Consider the following 22,175-nt stretch of genomic DNA (forward strand, 5'->3'; position numbering starts at 1 on the left):
GTGAGACTCAAACATTGCACATACACGTATGCACCTAACAACCAATCCATTTCAGTGTCATGAAATTTGTAATTGTTCTCTTGGTATTGCTTTTTTAAGTACAAACTTAAGTAGGCTCCTTTGCAACTAGTGTGACGTAAAGAATTCACAGTTCATCAAAAAATACCTGACAGATTTGTGAACAATTTTCAAGTTGTCTCTTGGGCTACAAGTCTCTTGATATCAGTATTGATAACAAATGCAATGGCAAATAAAAAATTGGCATTTACTGGCCGGTGTAGAAATTTCATTGAGTGAGCCATAATTTACAGGCTAGTTGTTCTGATCATATCAGCTCACATATCCATAACTAAAACCACCAGCTTTAGGCTATGGTGTGTGTATAATATGCAACCTGTATATACATATATTTCTTCATATGAACACCCTTACAACCATGTACATCCATCCATTCACAGAATTTAGAATTGACGGATACAGGTCCTGAGAGAATGTCTAGTACCAAAATGTAAATTGTACTACCTGATCATTGTTAGTGGTGTTAATTTGAGAAACAGAAATAATACTTATATTTATTATATATACATGTATATTTTTGAAATTAACAGTATTAAGTAAACCCCTAGGGAAGAAATTATTGCAACATTCCTGTATCTGAAGTACATCAACATTTTAAAATTGGTTAAACTGATTCAGTGGATGAAGTTAAGTCTCCATGGCAATGAAAAACATACTCAAAATGTTAATATCCGAAAGATGACCAGCAATTCTATACAAAAAAGTTTTCCATATTGAAAAATTCATGAATCACTGAATACCACATAATATCAATTTCATGGATAGACATGGTGCTTTCTGAAAATCGTATGAACCAATATTGCAAATTACAGCTCAATGTAAAGATCTTTGACGTGGTTTCACACATATGTTGGTGTTATTCTCATCACTTTGTTTTTATTTGGTGTTTTCCATGTCCAAGGTTTCCACCATTTTGTATTTTCATCACTATCATCACTTCTCATACTTGTTGATCTTTTGATACCAGCAATGGAACGTCGTTTCTTTGATGCTAGAGACTTCAGCTGATCAGTGAGACCAAAGTCTGCATCCATGGCACTGGCACAGCGTTTTCTGCTCTTCAAACTCAGCTGATCTGTGAGACCGAAATCTCCCTCCATGGCGCTGGCACGGCGCTTTCTGCTTTTCAAATTATTTTCATAGCATTTAACAAAACTAACTTCTGCACTTCCAGAACTTCTGTTAGCATTGTCAGCATCAGGATCTTTTGTAGTTTCCATGACAGCAGACAAGGTATCCTCATTCACAACCACTGTTTCCGTGGAAACTACTATACCAGCACGTGTTGATGGTGAAGTTGTTTGTTCAAACCTGCTTTCTTTCTGCCCTTTCCTCTGGTTACCATGACTACTGGGTCCTCCACCCTCAGGATCAGACTCTTTATTACCCTGTGTTGCACCGTCATGGAAATCACTTCTATCTTCTTGTCCTTTTGCCTTTTCAAGTTTTTTAACCTGGAACGAGACAATGTTGACATCACTTCAAAGTCATTGATATTTTCTGCCTTGGAGCAGGTGCTCATCAAGAAGTTTATATGTAGACACTGGCAGCTATGGAGACAGAGGCAATACAATTGATAGGTAGCTTGACATGATGTTTATCTGAAGACACTATAAGCTGTAGAGACTAAGGAAAAACCATTAACAGATAGCTTGACATAAAGTGATCTTGTTTGAAAAATCAACTTTCTGTAAATAAAAGCAATTCTTAGCTCTGACTACTGAAAACTGAAACTACATTAACCACTATGTACTGATATAGGGTCTATACTCACACAGTCACTGAAAATTCCATGACTTTTAGGAATTTTCCAAGAGCTTTGTAAGTCTTTATTGTCAGTGGATAATCAATTTTCCAAGACTTTCCGGGACTCAAATTTATTTTCAAGGACTTTGGACTGTCCAGGAAGCTTTCAAATTCAAGGACAATCCAGGGGTGTCGAGATCCTGCTGACAGTAGATGGCTATCAAAGTGTACAAACATTTGCCTGGAGGAATGAGACTTGCAAATAACAATACAGCTATGCTATGTACAGTATGCTGTTACCAGTCAGTTTTCATTATAAACTTTGGTGAAAAGGTTTATCTAACTTTGCTGAAAATTGAAAATAATGATCTACCTGATTTAAAATATTATATTTCAATTGTTGGCTGAAAATAATAAGTAATATTTTAATGCTTTTTACTGAGTGTATTCGTTTATAATTACACAATGTATTCTCATGCATTGCTGTATGTGTCTTTGTTTCTTGCTGCTCCAAATTAAAGCTCTATAAGCTGTATATTTTGACTATTTTTTCAGAACTTTGGTTTTGTGGTTTCCCTACACTTTCTGCATTCATAGACTCCCGAGAACAACGTTTTTCTTGAGGGTCTATGCTGCATTGAATCCCTACACAGTAATTTAATGCCAAGTATTTAGCATATCAACACAACCTATATCAGTTTATGTACATTGTTATTGTTGAAAATTGTATTCAAATCTGGACTAAAATTCATTTGTAAACAATAAACAATGATCACTACAAACATACAAGCTGTGTTGACAAAAAAATACTCAAAATTTCAGCATGACAAATGGACTATAGTCAGACACGGTAGTTGATATACAGAAGCAGTATACTGAAAAACTTGCCACAAGTTACAGCTTATGTCCCTTTGAATCGAAAGTAATGACTCATAGACAAAATCATAATGATCCTTGTAAGGATCAAATTTAATATTGTCAATAAGTGCATCATTTCAAAGGATAGATAACACAATATGACATTGTAATGGAATCATATCACAAACTTACGTAAAATATGAAGGTGCATTACTGTCATTTTGTGGAAATTGACTAATTTTCCTGTTTTTATCAACTTCATTTTCTTATTCTGTACTCTGAAGCTTGTTGGAAAATTTTAGCACGCACTAGTACTGCGACTGCTGAGATGAGAATTACAATGCAAATTTGAGATACAAATTCATTTTGGTAGCATGTTAGAAAATTTTATGGCATAGTTTATTCAAATACAGGCCATACTACTCTTCATGAAATGGAACTATGTATTGGATTATTGTGCATGTTTGTCACATATATACTAAATAAATCAACAGACATTACAGTAAATGCCCCTTTGATGTACAGATGACTGGTTTGGTTTAGTTTAGAACAGAATGGTTGCTGAGGTTTTACTTACTTGTTCATCAATACAACGGAACTGCCATGGCCACTTGACATTGTAGAGGAACTGACGCAGATCAAAGCGATTATCATCAGGACTGTAGGACTCCGCGTGGTAAGATGGCGTCAACGTTGTCATCTTGTGACGATTGATTGAATAGCTTCGGAAGAAATGTTTCACTTTACTGGCAACCTGGTATTAAAAAAAGCAAAATGAGTCAGTTTCAAAATAAATATCATCATACAGAAAACCAGATATGAACTGAATATGCTCACGTGTTTTACAACAGGTTCATTAATAGTAGTACGCTTCACAGAACAATGAGATATATGTTATCACTATATGTAGCAGGGTTGTTTAATACTTCGCACAGTACTCTCAGAGTTTAATCACTAATTACAAAACTTTATTTAATATGCGAATGAGCTGTCAATTAACTTGACACTGCTCAATGCTTTATGGGACAATTAGATATCCATCAGATCAACATTTGTAGCTCGTTTTATTTAATTTAATGCTGTAATTTTAGAGTAATGTCACTAATTACAAAGTTCATTAAATATGCAAATAAACCCTACATTAACTTGACACTGTTCAATGATTCATAGCACAATTAAATATTTATCAAGTCAATATCTGTAGCACGTTGCACCAAATTTAGTGCCGAAATTTCAGAGTTATTACCTAATTACAAAGTTTATTAAATATGCAAATGAACCCTTAATTAACTTTATACCACTAAATGCTTTACAACACAGTTAGATATCTGTCGTATCAGTATGTGCAGCAGTGTTCATCACATTTGATGCAGTTATTTCGGAGTTATATGACTAATTATAAGACTTCATGGAATATGCAAATGAGCTAATCATTAACTTGACACTGCTTAATGCTTCTCAGTACAATTGGATATTTATCAGATCAACATCTGTAGCAAGTTTCATCAAATTTAATGCTTTAATTATGGAGTAAAATCACTAATTACAAAGTTCATTAAATATGCAAATGAACCCTTAATTAACTTCACACAACTAAATGCTCTACACCACAATTAGATATCTGTCGGATCAGTATCTGCAGCAGATTTCATCACATTTGGTGCAGTTATTTTGGAGTTATATCACTAATTACTAAACTTCATAAAATATGCAAATGACCTATTTGTTAACTTGACACTGCCAAATGCTTCTCAGTACAATTAGATATTTATCAAAACAATATCTGTACCAAATTTCACTGACTTGGGTGCTGTAATTTCAGAGTTATATACCTAATTACAAAGTTCATTAAATATGCAAATGAACCCTTAATTAATTTCACACTACTAAATGCTGTACACTACAGTTAGATATCAGTCGGATCAGTATCTGCAGCAGATTTCATTATATTTGGTAAAGTTATTTCTGAATTATATGACTAATTACAAACCTTCATAAAATATGCAAATGAGCTATTTATTAACTTGACACTGCCTAATGCTTCTAACTATAATTAGATATATATTAGATCAATATTTGTTGCAAGTATCATCAAGTTTGGTGCAGGAATTTCAGAGTTATCTCACTAATAACAAAAGTTCATTAAATATGCAAATGAGAAGATAATTGACATGACACTCACAGTATCATCATTATGTTCTTAGATTGTCATCTGCGAAAAGTTTCAATGAAATTTGGTGCAGTATTTCTTGATATATGTCTACACTGTCATTACCGTCTCCATAGGGAAACCATTGTAAGAAAAAAGCAATATTGCATAACTTCATTAATATGCAAGCCACACTAACCAAAATCTAATCAGTTCTTGCAAGTAACACATGGTACCAGTGTACCAAATCTGACTTGAATCCGTTCAGGCGTTTTTGAGTTATCGTGTAAACAGACAGACAGACACACACACACACACACACACACACACACACACACTAACACACACACACACACTAACACAACAGACAGACAGACATCGCTATGACAATAGCCCACGTGTTTACACACGTGAGCTAATAAAGCACTTGATATCACAGAGACTTCCTGCCAATCACCACTAGTTTGCCATTTCAACCAAAATTCTTGCTAACAACAATGGACGACTCTTCTCAATATCAAGATATCACAAAGGGAATTTTCTCTTAAATGTTTTAAATGTATGATTTTATTGAAGTTGATAGGAGGAAGTATTAAGAACCCCTCATTGTAATTGAAGTGCTGTTGGATTGACTTTTGCTTTAATGTGATTACATCATATCAACAGGCAGTTGGCTCTATCATACCAACAGCACCTTGCGTCACTAATGGTGTAGCCATTAAACTTACTAAGATGATCTCTTTCAGTAAAAATCTGCTAATTCCAGGTTTTTTGCTAATGGCCAATATTGCACTCTAGTAACAGTGGAAGAATAGCAATCAGTGCTTTTGTCGACTGACACTTTGTTAGAGGTTACTTTCTCTATCAAAGATAAACACAAAATATTTGCATCTGATATGATACTGTATGGCACTAATATTAACATAGTTTTACTGTACTTTGCTTTTCAGTTTATTTCTATGCCGTATGAATTTTCGGATTGCTTATTTTAATAATATCATCTCATCAAATTTTGTTTATGGGCAAAATCTCCATCATGGTGCATTGAAGCCATGACACATTATAAAGGCGGACAGATGATCAACCTACCTGTTTTGGAGTACAAGTATCTTTCCATAGATGAATCAATTTACAAAACATACTGTAAGGTCCACACTTGGACATCTTGCGTAATCTTCCATAAACTGATAATTCCTTGTATGTCATTCCCATATCTTCCTGTGAAATGCATAAATAATAAACATATACATCAGTTTTGCAATTTACCGACAGAGTTTCACAGAATTTGACTGATGTACGTGTGAACTGTTGGTCCCTCTATAATATAACCAACCCTTTCACCTCTTCTTTGTGTAGAGATCCAACTTTTCCACAAGAAACAATAGAAATGGGCCAAACCATTGTAATGATAGGGTAGTATGCCATTGATACATGATGATCACTTGTAATGTTTATCTTACCTCATCAGTCTGGGCAATTTGTCCATCCAAGAGTGGTTCTAATTCTGCAGTGGGTGGTGCCTTCAGAATTCTACAGATATATTACAAAATTTTCTCATGCAGTGAAAGAATCATATAGCTTAGTAGCTTGATGTTATTATTACAATAAAAAATTGTAATAATGAATAAACTTGCAAATCAAAAGTTTTAAACTTCATGATGTGCAAAGACATTACTTTGAATAATGCCCAAATTCTCAGTGTAGTCGTTTCATTCATTTTGAGAAACACTACACTAACATCTGCATGTTGGTCATCTCTTGACTGAACACAGTTATTAATTGGAAATTTATCGAACAGGAACATTTCAGCAAAACATTTCAGCCAGATATCTTCAGCAGATTTGATTCATGAAAGGTGTAACATGCATGTCCATGCAAGTCATATTAACCTGGACAACAAAGACTTTTGAAAATATGTATTCCTCTTTCAAATCTAACTATGTACATGTATCCTTTGTTTGAAATGTGATCTCACTTGCCCTTACTCAATTGGTGACATGTTTTATTTGGAAGCATCATGGATTATTAAAATAAGTTTATTCCATTGACATTTTCACTTCTGAACTGATGATAAAATCCCGTTTTCAACTGTGAAACATGACTGACACACTGCATTTTCAACTCATGTACTGCAATATATGAGGTGAAACACCTTCCTTGTACATTGACTCCCTGTAAAATATGATGCATTAAGTGTTCTGATTGTGACTCAAGTCACAGAGAGTTGTACTGATTGGCTAGTTTGACTCACCTCTGAAGGGATGGTAGATTAAATTTATCCTTGGCATAGATAATAAATTCCTTCAAGTCAGTTTTGCTGATGCCTCCAATAGGATTGATATCCGCACTGGAACAATCATACTTGGTGAAGTAACCACGCAAACTGAAATCAAACACACAATTTGGATTTCAAGAAACATCTAAATCCTCTCTTTGCATTGTCATAAGCAGTGAATGAGTGCATTTTTGGATATAATCCTTGAATTCAAAGCTAATGCATATTTCCTTGTTGGCTTGACATTTTTAGTGAAATCAACAAAAATGAAACAAGATCAACACTAAAACTAGAATGAAAGTTAAACTAAATGTTGCAATTATCCATAAAGGAAAGTGATATAGTTTGGCTATTTTTTTCCTTGATGGTTTTTTATTCTGTCATACCTTTCATCAACATTAGCTGATCCTAACACCAGTAAACCACCACCAGCTCCTCTGGACCATAATGTCAACTGAGCAAAACATGTAGGACATCAGCATTCTCATGCGGGCCTGAAACACAAATATAAAAAAAAACTTGTTTAAATAGTCATACACGGTTTATGGCATCAACATATTCAGTGGATATCTCTCTGACTGTTATATTGATGTATTCAGCTCTCAGGTAATGTCAGGTTTCTTTATAAATACAATTACAATTACAATTACAATTTCCTTATATATAAAAGTCTTGTTGAATCCCTAAAACCAGCTACATTGTGCTGAGAATGAAGTCACAGTACATATTCACTTTACTCTATACTTGTATTGGCAGTTTGTAAAATCTTTGACTTTACCAGCAAAAGAGCAATTACAATTGTTTTCCTTTCTGATTGCTTTCAGAATTTGATCTTATATGAGATTGTAAAACATGGGTTTGTGAGTCTTGGTAATTTTCATTATTATAATCCAAAGTGACACTACACTATCGAAGAGTCAAGAGATCTTTGGACAGGTAAACATTCCACTGCTATGACATTTTTAATTTTTTCATGTACATCAAAGTTTCATCAACGTTTGGTGTATCAATGAAATATTGAATAAAGAAAGGCTGTGTAGACACTAAAATGATGTAATGGCATTAGTGTGAATTGTAGACTGTTACTAGAGTAAACATCAAACATGCAACACATGCATGCTACTGCTGACATTGATTTGAACAAACGCCAGGTTGAGCATGTTTACTGCTGCTGCTGGGTGGTTACAATAAAACACAGGTGATGGCTAAGTACCATTTTTGTATTCTAGTTTACAAATTTCTTAAAGTCTTGTGAAAAATTAGAACTGTGATGTCATTTGGAATTCAGCCCTGTTATTCAAATCAATCCTTCCTCACAATGTTAAAAATAGATCAAAGGCTTTTGGATGTTAGACAGAAATCATTCAATATCTTGATGTTCAAATATTCTAATGATGACAGATGATATTTGGTATTTTTGTGTTTATTCCCTTTATGTTAGGCAGAGAAACAGAGATGTGTTCAACTGAATGATAAACTAATTTTGCTCTAAAATTCACTCTCCGAATCTTTCTTTTCTTCAAATCTTATCATTTTTATTCATACTATTTCAAAAAACAACTTGAAATTTTTCATAAGATGTAGCTGTATGACAGTGCCTAATTGTGTTTCAATCTAAAGAACGCTGAATTTTGCTTAAACAAAACATGATAAGTGAACACGTTTTAAGAATTGAATTATATTCAAATCCCAGCTAAATCACACCAGTGAATGTATGAAACAATTGTTAAAATTTCAGGTCACTGTTTTTTCAGAATAATGTAGGTTCAACATTTTTATGATAAAACAGGCCACATTATGTAAATCAGTAGATGAGTTAAGAGTCCATCTTACCTGTACATTCTGTAAGGCTAAATTTTCTCTAACACCACCTCCATGAACTTTGAACTTTGGTACTTTGCCAGTCACAGTGGAGAAAACACTAACTGCGGCATTCACTGCTGTATCTATGGTGATCCCTAGATGGTAGCTGAGGGCAAAAACACCAAAATTATATTTCATTTCTTACTCAGTAGAATAAGAGGAATTCTGCTTTATAGCATAGTACATCCAGCATACCTGATATGAAAAGTGAGAAAAACTACAGTACGGCAGTCTGGCCAAATTAAGGATTGGAAATAGTCAAGATGACAAGATTGGTTACTGTATTGGTTTTCAGACTTGTTTCAAATTAACAAAACAAATGACTTCAAATCTGAGATAGAAGCACAGCTGAATTGAATACATCGATGTTGCTTTCAGTGTTCATGCAGTGTTCATACGGACTGTCAGTAGTGTTGGTATCACCCTTAACATTCTGCTTGGTCATGAACTATAAACTCACTGAAAGAGTTTTGTGAAGACTCGTTCATGTAAATGTTACTGCGGTTCCCTAGTCTATTATACCTGGCATCCCTTATGCATGTCAACACTGTCATACAGTAGTAGAAAACAGCAGAAATCATGGCAGAGTTCCAAAATCATTTAGTAATTCTCTCCGACCATGGCAGAATCCACAACTTATGAAAACTATTGACAACTACAACTGCAGAAACGTGTGTACTATCAAGGTTTTCAGTGATCATCATTTTCCTAACTTCATTTTCATGGCCAATCCACAGCAAATTTTTTCATTGTCATTTCATGGATAATTTTTCTTTTCACACTTAACAAATTCCTTGGCTTTACTTGAGGCCTTATCTTAGGGTTACACTTTGAAATTTTAACAGGAAACTCAACTAATCCCTTTCACTTTCTTAGGAAAATCATATTGAGTCATATTTTTCATATTGTAGCTGTAAATTCAAAAGTGGGAACACTCAAATAGATATTCACTTTTATGATGATGAATGATGATGAATGTTACTGCCCTAAAACAATGAATACCAATGAATCCATAAAGCTTTCACAGGAAGATTTCTGACAGATTTGTTTCTGAGGTATACCTGACCTAAATATACAGACATATGTTAGTACATTTGTGTTCTCTCGCATCACTTCTTGCTATGGAAAACTGTTTCAAAAAAATCCATAACATTTCAGCTAAGAGTCAGATAGAGCTTACAGTACACAGAAATCCAGCCCGTACTATTACAAACAGTCTGAAATCGTCTTGTACTTAAGGCCCAATCATAGGCAAACAATAAATATGACAGGTGTTGTACTGTGTATTCAATATATCATATTCTCACCTTCCAATGTCTTCTGCTAATGATTTGGCTAGTTGTTTTGTGTCTTCAGATGAATTGACAGTGCCCATGTAACATGTTGTAAACACTCTTTTAGCTAGGTCTCTAGGATCTGACGGTGTGTAATTGGTGTCTCCAACTATCCTTCGTACATCGCGAAGAACATCGGTATCTGTAAAATTTATATTGGAGATTACTTTTTTGCAAAGGAACATTCTGATCAATTGCAGTCAAGATGTAAAATAACATGTAGGAATCTATTAATAATCATTTTTTCACCTTGGCTTAGAATGTATGACCTCTTTCTGTAATGTACCATACTGCGACAGTGGCTGTCATTCATAAAGTACATGTAGCTGATTAAGTGTATGGCTAAGACATGTAAAAGTCATAGGTCAAGGACAAGTACTCTTTATGGCTTAGGATGAAAATTCTGTTCTCATTGCCTAGGAGACATTCAAATTAATGCATATCATATTGTACTGAATAGAATACAAGTAGATGCAATAATGAACGTAAGGATCCCTGCAAATTAGTGTTCTACTGACGTGCTCATTTATGAATGAATCATTTTGTGCGTTTTCACAATGGAGTACCTGATTGCAAACTGTAAAGAGCTTCATTAAATAAATATTTAATGCAGTTGATATCTTGATGTATACTTTGTATATTCAATGTAACTTTTTCAACACTCTGGATTCTTGACCTTGGAGTGACGTCAGTAGGTGAAATGCACGTGAGTGAGGTGAATGAGAGATCAGACGATACAGAAGAGTGGATGATAGAGAAATTGTGTGAAAAAAGCGGAACTAAAAGTTATGTCATTTATGTATGTTAAACTTTGAATATTGGTTTGATGGTTGAAATATCCAAACTTCAATTATTTGTTTTTACTGCGCTGTGACACAAAAATGACGTAAGAACTCATAAGTACTCAGATAGCCCAGTCCAAAATGAACTTACTTCCATTCCTGACAGCATCACAGACGATATGACACATAGAAGCCACAATACAGGCTGTAGATGAGCTGTCAATGCCACCACTTAGTGGTAAGAAAAAGCCACCCTGAAATCAAAGAAATGACTTACTGACTGACTGACTTAGTACAAAATGTAGATAAATTGATAATGAACAGAAATGTGTGATTAAACTTTTCACATTTGTACATAATGGAGTAGTTGGAGTGCCAAAATCAAGCTATAAAAGTGCTGACATTATCTAAGTAAGAATGAACTCGAGCATGTATGCCATACAAAGCACGTTTCAATCCTTGTAGGAAAGACATTCAAAAGTTTTATGTTGGTTTAATCATGCTTGTTCAAAATAATGATTCATCGCTTTCATTGACATCATCAAAGATCCATGCACACCACCTTTCTAATTAGGATGTCTGAAATGTTGGACAATAAATTTGAATGCTGTGGAGCATACAGGCATTGCTTTCTGCAGCAAACAGCCAAAAAATGTTTGCAATATCTTACCCAATCATGATTATGATACTATTCCTGATCACACTTTACTTGCAAAGAATAATTTCATTTCTTACCTGACCACTTCTTCTGAGGTAATCCCAGAGCCAGCATGCAGGACCAAAGGCTATCTCTTCGGGAACAGTGGCATATTTCCATTGAATCGGTTCAAATGATGGCTGTGCAACGTCGCCCTCTAGTGACAGAGCAAAATCTACCTGTATCCTGGGATATCTTTCTGACGTTGTAGCCTGCAAGACATGAACACAGTAGCTTCTGACTTAGCGTAAAATAAAAATAAAAGCAATAATTTAAAGGTAAACATCAACTCATTGTAATACTGCCAAATATGGCTACTTGTCAGACATTTTGTTTTGTTGTCATGACAACATTTCTGGAATTATTGCCTCAACTGAGTTACGTAGAAGCTGGAGCAAGGAAGACAATACCATACTTGTGTCAAATTTATTCAAGACATGTCCAAAGTTGGCTCTCACGCAGTGTACATCTACATGTAGATGTCCTGAAGCACAGTTTCAGACTCAAAACACTTAACATTATTATTTGCTTTCAGAACACTTTCCAATGAATAAATTTCTAATGACAAGCTATCAATTAATGTTTATGAATTTCAAATTCTTACCTGCACACATCTGCTCGAGAATTCTCCTCTAAAAGCTCTCACATCTTCTAAATCAAGCACAGCTGTGCATACTTCCTTTACATGCAAAAAAAAAGGAAAACATAAACAGGTTGACAAAAATTGAGTGCAAAAATAAAGATTATTAGGTTGTCAGCTGAATGTAAACATCTTTGAAATATACTGGTATCAATGAATATTTGACACAAACATTAACTGTGAGAAAATTACAGAATTGCAAGTATATTAGTCAGTTTTCAGAGTTATTTCAGCATTGACTGATCGCTTTTTTCTTGGATGCCCCAAGAAGACAAGAGAATACTAGTACTTCTTAAAATCTGTCATGATCTTAGATGACACGATTGTATCAGCCCTTGGCCGGTATTTGTAAAATCCACAGCTGAATTAGTTGTTGAAATGTTTGAGAAGTTGTCAACTACAGGGGTTGCTTGTTGAAATTGATCATTTATTGGCCATGAAAACAGTTTTGAGGCATTTCTGTTCATGTAAGAATTAGTTTGTTAACTTTATCAGAAAGGTGTTGCTGTTTATTATGTTACACTGAAATCTAAACACAGTAAATGAATTATCTATCTGGCTAATGTGATGAACAACATATGTACAGAAACTAAAGAAAGAAATCTCATTGTAAAAAAGTATACGCTACATTGTAAAAGAGTGAAAAAAAAAACAAGGACAGCATTTGTGAGTGCATGTGAGCTATTGTCTCTGGTATAAAGCGGCTTCTGCTGGCTTTGTTAATGGTGGATTTCTGTGACCATCCACCCCTAGGCCAACATATATAAACATCTACTAGTGCTTTACAGTAGATAATATTTCTACTGATAAAGGTATAGAAATGATATTATTTAGGGCCATTGCTTGATTAAAGATACTCACCACTTCATTGATAGAAAACTGTTCTCCCTGTACGGCAATTTTACCATTCATACAAATCATACTTCCTCCGTCGAAGTACACTCTTTCACCATCACATCCTCTCATGTTTGAAAACATGTAAATACCACCGCACTAAAACATAATGTGATCAGTGAGTGAGTTGTGATGTCCATGGATTAAGTGTTGATTTTCTCATATGCCAATGACTGTATCAGTGTCTCAGTCGTGGAACATAGTTCTGATATGGCAGGATACACCTTACCAATATCATGAAACCGAATCTTATAAAGAAATATCTGTATGTTCCTATATTACATGAATGACACACTTAAGCATTTATGTAATATATTATTCACCTGACTATATACTAGGATGTCTACTGTACATGTGATAGTGTTCCATACACTTCCCTGCATATCAAAACCCTTGTAATGCTTTGTAAAATTTACCTTTAACATTGCAGATTTGATTAAATCCACCTTCTGGTATGCTTTCCTCAGTTCATGATGACTTCCGCTTGCATTTGTGAATATCTCCACACCGTCAAGACTCATATCAACGTGTGGACTGTCATCAAAACAAATACAAGTTAGTTCTTGATGGCAAAGTCCTCTAATTTACATCATTTTCTGATTGAGTCAATAACAGCATTTTGCTCAACTTATTTTAGCACAAGTACAGAATCTAAATTTTCTTGAGTCAAAGGGCACACAGGTCCTCGATATAACAAATAGAGTTTTTGTGTTGGCCAATTTGACCAGACTTTATACTGAACAAATGGATGGTAAATGCATCAGCAGGTATTTTTGACCAATTTGTTGTTCAAAAGAGTCAGACATTTGAAAACTGGCAACTATGTAAGTACATGTATGTCTATTGTCAGTCTTATTGTCAACAGTAAAACATCTCTCAGTCAGAGAGATCATGATTTCTAATACAAACACTTCTTTATAAGAATCTATTAAAAGTCCTTTTTATTAGTGTGTCAAATAAATTCAAACTATGTTAGAAGACAGTAACCATTGTTTGACCAAGATAGTCATTGCTTCTTGGGCTACACTGTCTCTACATGAACAGATAGCCATTGTTTGAGCTTGGTAATCATTGCTTATAATGGTTACTTTGGTTAAACAACTTATTGAGTAAAGTAACTATTGTTTGAACTAGAACCATTTTGTGAATAATACTACCACTGCTTGAACAAAGCATAGACCTTGGAGTGGAAGACAGTCTATGAACAAAGTCAACATCAATGTACAAGACTTTCATGGCCCTGATATTGTGTTGACAATGACCTTCCATTGTGCTTTTGGCAGCAAGGGGGCCAAAAACTGAAACTTCATAGTATCATATGGATAATAATGCACCTGATCTCAAAAGGGAGCTCAAGGCGCAGGACAAAATACACTATTCTCTAAAAAAAATGTGTTGAGGACATGGCAGAATGAAATATGTGAATCCATATGGCATAGGTTGACAGAAGGACTTTTCCAAGTTTTTGGTCCTGAGTGGGATAAAGACCTTTCACCAAAGGATTTTGTGGCAACACGGTATTCTAAAAAGACGTGTGTCAGATGAAGAACGTAGGTGTCTTGAGGGAGTATACCGGTACATTTGCCAATAAAGTACATAAGAGTGTACTTGCTTTGTTTTGGAAATAGTGTTTTGAAAAGTCAGATCATGGACGTAAACCGTCCTTGGTCAGATTTTCACTGTAGAATGGAAATTGTGAATGTTGAGATTTTTGGGGTGAGCATGTCTGTGTACAAAACAGAAATATATCTGTTGGTCAACGCACCATCTGTTTTGATTGTTGACGTATTTTTGTTCATGAAGTTTGACTATTTTGTGTTCATATCAATAGTCATTCAAGGACTATTCCTTATGCCTGCTTGTATCCATCTTAGGTTCCATTTTGAATATCAATGACTTGATGATTTCATTCCTGTCTTACCTTCTAGACACCCAGAGTTCTTCACAGATTTCAGAGCCAATACAAGTATCAAGTGTCGATATGACACCATCACCAATGGGTACAGTTCTCTGTAAGGAAAGCACAAAATGATTACACAATGATATCAAAATGAAACTATCAAACTTACTGGTGATAAGGCAGATGGAATTCCGAATTATTGTGAATATTTACACTTACAATTCTACAAAAATGTAATTATTAATTTTATTCACTAAAAGGCTATCACCACAATACAATATATCACCATAAAATACTGGTGAGAAGATATATGTTGAGACATTCTGATCATAATTTGACACCATCATTTGTCCTTCAGTATCATTGTCAAGGGCAATACATTCTTGACTTTATTAAGAATACCAGCTGTGATGTTACTATGATGGCAAAACCGAAGAGTATGGATTCTGTACACAGGGCAATATTAATTTAATTTATCCTTAAATATGGAAAGATTAAATAAAATCCACCAACATTACATGTACCTGTACGGTAGTCACTTTATAAATTCTAAATTCAGAACAATTGCCATCTCTTTTTGGTTGTTCCACCAGAAGTACGTATGTCGTTCTTTCACAACTTTGACTATCTTCTGTGCATGAGTACATGTACATTGTTCATAGCCTGTTTTGTGCTGTGTTTGTCGTATGTAATATAACTATGTACTTTTGACTTGTCAAAATGACTTTTGTCCAATCATTTTTGGATAACGGATGGGTATGATTGCTATAAATTCTAAGTTGATTCATTTGAGTCAAAATTTTGTGTATTACCTAGACTACATTATTAATGAAAGTGACCAAACTTGACATGAAGGACATTCTAAGTGTGGCTTGTACAATAATTAGTACATCTGAAGAGATACTGATTTCAAAGCACTGTTAGATACAGTGTCAACCATAACTCTGTACTATGATCATTGTGGATTTACAACTTGTATTGTAGCAAGAAAGATATTCTCACTCAGTGAATTATGACATCACATTACCTGGCCTGTGATCTCTGATATCATTCTTGGTAGGCAGTAATCTTCCACAGTGCGAATCTTTGCCCAACCTTTGAACCAGCGCAGTTCTCTGTAGTTGCCTTGGTTACACAGATCGATCTTGGGGCGAATTAGTAAGATTTTTCTTTTGGAAAGAAATGACAATTTAATTTTGAAGCAGTTACCTCCTTATTTGTGTGTAATACAATATACATGAATATACCATCCACCAATTTTTCTAAACCCACGGTGAAGATAAAAGTTGAATGCATACTATTAGACTGCAAGTTGTTACACACAAAAAAATTCATTTTGTGAAATCACATTTACAAATTCATTTAAAACTGGAACATTATTGAGAGCTGCTGGAAGGAAGTACACAAAGATAGCATATGCTCTATCAGTAGGATCATTACAGAAGATGCATTACATGTAATCTATGAAAAGCTTACAAGATAATGCATGAAATTTGTAGTTAAAAATACCCAGTATGCTTAATGTCAAATCAAACAAAATTTCTAAATCAAGCTGTGTTCAATGTCAATGAACAGTTGAACTATGGATGTTTATTTTTGAACCATCAAAATAACACTTAATATTGGTAATTGGCTTAAAAAAAATAGCATAAATATAATACAGAAATATTTGACAAAATTTATCCAAGGAGTTTGTTTTGGAGAAATGTCATACACTGGTATCTTAAAATGGATCCTATCATCTTTGAAGAATAAGTGAAAAACAGAACAGTGCATGAAAACTGTAGATGTGTTCAGCTTACCGATTGACAACGGCACAGTTGAGCAATACAAGCAGAATGCTCTAGTTTGATAAATTTGTAAAACTTGTTGACATTCTAAAAATCAATCAAAACCATAGAGACTTCAGATGTATATGCAGTCTGATATGAATTTGTGTTCTAAAACTAAACATGTTCAGATTTTTCAAAGCAGTACAAGATACACTTGAATAAGTCAGTCAGCTATATGTACCTTGTAACGTCTCATTGCATCATACCCACTCTATGACAAACAGACACAGAAGTATAACATTTAATTTTACTTACTTGTTGAGGAATATTACCCTACAGTTGTAGAGAACATTCTTATGTATCACAGGCCTGTAAAAACAGAAATGCTGTATTACTTTTAAAAGTAGTAAGCCACAAAACTTTGTATGAATTCCATTATAAAATGAAATTGTGTTTTCTCCTGACACTGTTCCTGCTGTTATGATAACAAAATGATGATTAGGAAAAGTTGGATTTCTCTGCTCAAGTCAAATCTGCCAAGTTGAAATTTAACAGCATTCTCATAGCCGATTGATATAAAAAATTAATGAATTATTGAAAGAATAGTTTGTTAACTGCATTTGTTGTGTATGAGGAACAATAGAGTATGGTTGTAATTCACTCGCTCTATTATCCTAATCATCATTGCTTGACAGAAAATATTTTGATAGTTATTCTTCTGATGCAGTTCAATAGACTGACATTTTTCAGTTTGATTTTGTTCCATCACTGTTCAGATAGTCAGAGCACATACATGTATTACAACTATACCAAGCCCACTTCAAGAGTGAAAATACAAGATGGTATTTTAATTGTCAGAATTGATATCAGACGCACATGTAGATATTACTGTATGATAATAATTCAGGATTGAATGCCAATATCCAATCTGATATACTTACATGCCAACATCACAGATGATATCTGTAGTGACTGGAGACTGCAGTAATTTGGCTAACACTTGGAATGAATGCAGACAGGTATCTGGTTCATGGAAATGATCAGAACAATTGTACCCGCTGGAAATAGGAATAACATTACAAGAGATGTTACTTCAATCTGATTACATTGGGTTTCTTACAGGCTGAATGCATCTCATTGATACATTTGTGAAATCTGACAAGACCTGATGTTTTGACTCGAATTGATCTTTGCGAGGAAAAAATATGTTTTCCACCTTCCTGTTTTTGTGAGAATTGAACTTTTTTGGCAAAAAGGTGTTAGAGAGCATGGCCTCTGTGTTGACCAGTAATCACAATATTCTCAGGGTGTGCCTTGACTTTTATCCTTGATTGTGAAAGTGAATTATTTCAATGCAGTCCCTTACACATGGTGGTGGCGGCACCATGGTTTAAAGTTTAATGATGGAAATTTCAATAGTTTATTTTTCAAGGTGTATGTTATCTCTTACTTTTTTTGCACATGATTGTACATTACACATAACTTGTTCTCGATAATCATGTTCTTTTCAATTTCTGAAGGTGACCCTCTCAATAAAGCAATATCATAGAGCTGGAATCTGTTTCTAGCTCCCATGGTAATATAAAGTACCTTTTGAAAGTGTTCTCCACAATGCCTATAGATGTTTACAAAAGCATGAGAAGCATTAGAACTGGAAGGTCTGTTTTCTACACCTGTAGGACATTGTTCAATTGAAAAATAGTCATAAATATACTCTTTCCAACGTTTTGCGCCAGATATATCTTGAGTATCTTATCAGGCTAGAGGCTCTCATCAGGTCAATGCCGTTTGATGGTACCTCACTGGCCAAGTGTTCAATACATATATGTGTCTTGCTACATTTCTTACAAAGTGACCATATCTTACCAGATTTCTAGCTCGGGTCCCAGCCTGTATCTTGCACCTCTAGACTTGGCTATCTCAATACCTGTGAACAGTTCAGAGATATAAACTTGGGTTCACCTAGAAAGTTCATCACTACCATATATTTTATTTGCAGATTTGGATATTTTAGGAAATTTTCAACCAGTCTGAGTACCCAAAAAGAATTCTTAACCTATTTAGAAGGGAAATATAACACTTTGGTAGAATTGTTTTAGAATTTTATGGTTGAAAAATTATTTTTTAAAAAAGGCTCAAAGTAAGGGTTGGATATTTTTATATGGCTTCAAATGAAAACTTTACAGCAGTATTGATTGTGACGATATGAGGTACTGTACAGTACACCTGAATGGAGTCACATGTATGTTGAAATTACAAAATGGAAGAAACTTAGTATACTCAGACTCATACTTTTTAAGATCCTTTCCAAGTTTCCATCAAAGTCCATGGCCCACTGATTGATGGTACAAGTAGCCAAAGTAACTTTACGGCCCATCTTTGTAACTGGCAATGATCCTAAATACTACAACTTACAAAACCTGAAGAGAGGAAAAATCAGACATTGTTACAATTACAATGCATGGATGAGCTGTGAAATGAAGGAGTGTGGATAAAATACATTTATTGTTTGAATATTGTATTGAAAGGAATATTGCAGTGAAATGCTGTAGCTTGGAGTCAAGAAAAATTCTCATAGGAACATGCATGCACAGTACAAAGTTCTTGAAAACACTCAGATGTTACCATTAGTATTCAAGGCCTAGTTACTGTGTGTACTGGTATCATGGAAAAGAAAGTACTGTTTCAAACAAATTAAATTGTTACTTAGGACACATTAAAGCTCCATAAGCTGTATCTTTTGGCTATTTTTTCAGAACTTTTGTTTTATGGTTTCCCTACACTTTCTGCATTGAATCCCTAAACTGTAATTTAATGCCAAGTATTTAGCATATCAACACAACCTATATGAGTATAATCTCCATTGTTATTGTTGAAAATTGTATTCAAGTATGGACTAGAATTCACTTGTAAACAATAAACAATGATCACTAGACACACACACAAGCTGTGTTGACAAAAAGAATACTCGAAATTTTGGGTCAGACACGGTAGAAGCAGATCAATACTGAAAAACTTGCCAAAAATTACAGCTAGGTATAGATAGAATCTTCTGAATTAACACCTTGTGTCACACAATAATGTCAAATACCTTCTATCACTCTACCAATGCCAAACATTTTATAACACATTAAGTTCTTAATAAAACTTAGACATCTGATGACCTTTAATATGCATGTACATTGGTCGTTATGTACATTATAGTTTTGCCTATTATTTTACTTTCTCCTGTCAATGGTAGATAGCAAAATGCAAAAGGTTCTCTTTGGCTGATTTATGGTATCAAGACCAAAAATAGATTGGGAAAAGATGGCCATAGATATCTTTAACATTTAGAACTACTACATTAATTTTTGCATGACTTCCCCTACGCCCTACACAAAACCATGGATGCCAAAAACAGAATCAATGTGCCAGACCTACGGCATTTAACACTCAAACTTGGTCTCGCTTTTACCTCTATTTGTCCCCTCATAGTCATATCAATTCTGTTTTGCTGCAATCCTATAGCCTGCCACTGGCCAATCCCTATGGTATTTGTTGCCCCGGGTAAATTGATATACACTGACAAAGGGACGAAGCTGCGAGATCACTGCCTGAAAATTTATCGAAACCATCGTTCCTGGAGCTAGGGTCAATGTGTAAACCACAACACAAATACGGTACGGGCGTTTTGTAATCGTATGTGGAAAAACAATGCCTTATATTGATCCCTTTGTAGGCCAGTTGGAGCCACCTTTGCAGTGTACATCTGACAACAAGGAACTTCATCACTGTGCTAAATCATTTTAGGGTTTATGGATAAATCACGGTCCAGGGACGACCGAGGCAAAATGTAGAGCGAGCACAATTTTATTCGCTTGTGGTTCGATACACGGCAAAGCCACAAAGCGAATGCACAACTTAACCAGCGACTTATCTTTGCTCATGAAAGACATTGTGACATGTTGTCAAGTTGACTGCGATTGCGGCACAAACTTGGAGGGAGGAACAGCTATATGACCTGTACTGAGACAAGGGTGGCGAACTAACGAGAAAAGATCGATGAGCATGAGATTTCTGATTACCTGGCGATCGCCTCACTCCACAGCTTTGGCGTCGGTTTGACCTGTGACCTTTTACCCCTAGCAGAGTAGGTCACTGACTTGACCTACACTTTTGTGACTGTGTTTTCCGCAAAGTCATTGTACGTAGCTCTGATCTCCTACCTCAGAGTGACACGTCTAAGTGTTCTACAAAACCAGGCGAGTCGCGATGACATCGCTCTATCGCCGAGTTATCCGTACAACGTCCGCGTCGGCACGCGCTGTGCTCGAGCTCCACTGTTGAGGGCGCACATGGATTGTCAATGCGGGGTGGAAGACACTATTTACAATCCAGTAGAACCAGGTAATTTACATATTCGCGCGTTTGATGGATGACGTTGTACAGTGGGCGGACCCTACATGCAAATATCATGCAAATAAACAGATTTTCGCGGGCAAATTTAAATCCCCGGCTGAATCTAAGGTACCGCCACTTGAATTCTGACTCTCGAATAAAGCACATCGTAAACCATTATACATCGCAATGACTTCTTGGATGAATTTTTTCACTGAAGCCACCAGCGACCACATCGGATTCGTGAAGACCGTTGAAGATGCCATGACTCTGCTTAGTGCGTTTGAAGTGGAAACTAACACCAAATTTGCAGTTTCTAAACGTACCAAGAACTTTGGCGTATCTTCTCAGAGAGACTTTACAGGTATGCTAGCTGTATATAGTATTGTGTAGAACATGTAGAACCACAATACAATTTTGACCTGTTAGTTTTATCTCTCTTTAGGCTTTTATTAAATGTTCGATTTTTTTGACAGAAAAAGTACCTTATTTTATCTGTCACGGAAACATATTGTATATTCAGTTGTTAATTTATTTTTTTTTTCAATTTTTTTTAGTCAATTTTTTAATTTTTTAAGATTTTTTTTGGTCATGCATGACAGCGCCATAGTTGACTCTAAAATACCCTATTTTGACAGAATATACTGTAATTTATTTAACAATAAATTTAATATAATTTTCATTTTTTTTATTTTATAGATCTATATGTTTAAGTCCATTATTTTCCATATATATTTCTGTAAGTATATCCTTTTATCATTTATTCTTATCTACAACAATGTATTTCATAATGTGATTGTATTTGAA

The 22,175-nt window shown here is 34.8% G+C and overlaps 1 pseudogene; it reads right to left on the reverse strand.

Moving 5' to 3' along the window:
* Positions 1-775: 775 nt before the first annotated feature.
* Positions 776-20,574, reverse strand: LOC139139331 (glutamine-dependent NAD(+) synthetase-like; annotated as a pseudogene).
* Between the last annotated feature and the right edge of the window lie 1,601 nt (positions 20,575-22,175).

The sequence above is a fragment of the Ptychodera flava genome, chromosome 8 (assembly GCF_041260155.1).
Source record: "Ptychodera flava strain L36383 chromosome 8, AS_Pfla_20210202, whole genome shotgun sequence".
Classification (NCBI taxonomy): Eukaryota; Metazoa; Hemichordata; class Enteropneusta; family Ptychoderidae; genus Ptychodera; species Ptychodera flava.